Source organism: Protobothrops mucrosquamatus, unplaced genomic scaffold (assembly GCF_001527695.2).
Source record: "Protobothrops mucrosquamatus isolate PMUCROS unplaced genomic scaffold, P.Mucros_1.0 scaffold1446, whole genome shotgun sequence".
NCBI lineage: Eukaryota > Metazoa > Chordata > Lepidosauria > Squamata > Viperidae > Protobothrops > Protobothrops mucrosquamatus.
In genome coordinates, this window is record NW_015387626.1 from 48,872 (window position 1) to 49,815 (window position 944).

The window sequence follows — 944 nt, forward strand, 5'->3', positions numbered from 1 at the left end:
TTTTTACGAAAGGTTGAGGTTGGTGCCCGGCCTTCTGCTCTCTGGGGAGCAGGCAACTCAGCCAGGGAGGCCCTTCCTCCACCTGCGTCCGGCTGGAGCAGAGTCCATCTCCCAAACCTTTGCCCGTCACGTGGAAGGAAGGCTGAGTTGGGTAATCGTGTCTGGATGAAGTTGCCAGAACAAGCCTGACATCTGCTTCCTACTGGAGCCATTGTGCGGGAAAAAGCGGGCCAGTCCAACCCCAGCCACGCAGAAGGCCTTCTGCATCTCCTGGTGGTCCCCTTTCCAGGCTAAACTAGCCTCAGAGTCTCCTGCCAGGAAACACTGCCTAGGTAAAGGTGGATTTGAAGCGGAATTTGGCTGCTGCTGATTGAAGGGACACAACCCCCCCCTTCCCGGCTCACTGCACTGTCTTAGTGGTCTCCTTTCCAGGTACCTGTCAGACCGATGGGTTTTTAATTTATTTGGGCAGTCTTTGGATTGGGTTTTGAAGAAAGGAGACAAAATTAAGCCAACTGCGTGCTTATGGGAGAGCCGAAAGGGGAAATTGTTGAAAAACAAAGAGAGGTGTGTGTTTTGACCCGCTTTGTATTGGAATAACAGGATAGACACTTAGTGGAAACCTGGTTTGTTTGTTTTTTCCCCTCCTGGCTTTGATACATTTTGCAAAGCGTGTTCAGCTGTGGGACCTTTGTTAATATGCCAGGAGATGCAACATGTAGCTGGAAAGCATCAATAATCGGATGAAACGTAGTATCCAGGACAGCCCAGGCGAGAGAGGGTGGCTGAGGCCTGCATCCCTCTCCTGTTAGAGGCTAATCTGGATTTTGATGGAAGGTGAAATGGCTGCATTGTGGAAAGAATTGGGGGTCTGTCTCGAACTCGGCTTGGGCCAGGAGAGTGTAGGGAGGCAGCTGTGAATTGCCCAGGCCTTCATTCTGAAA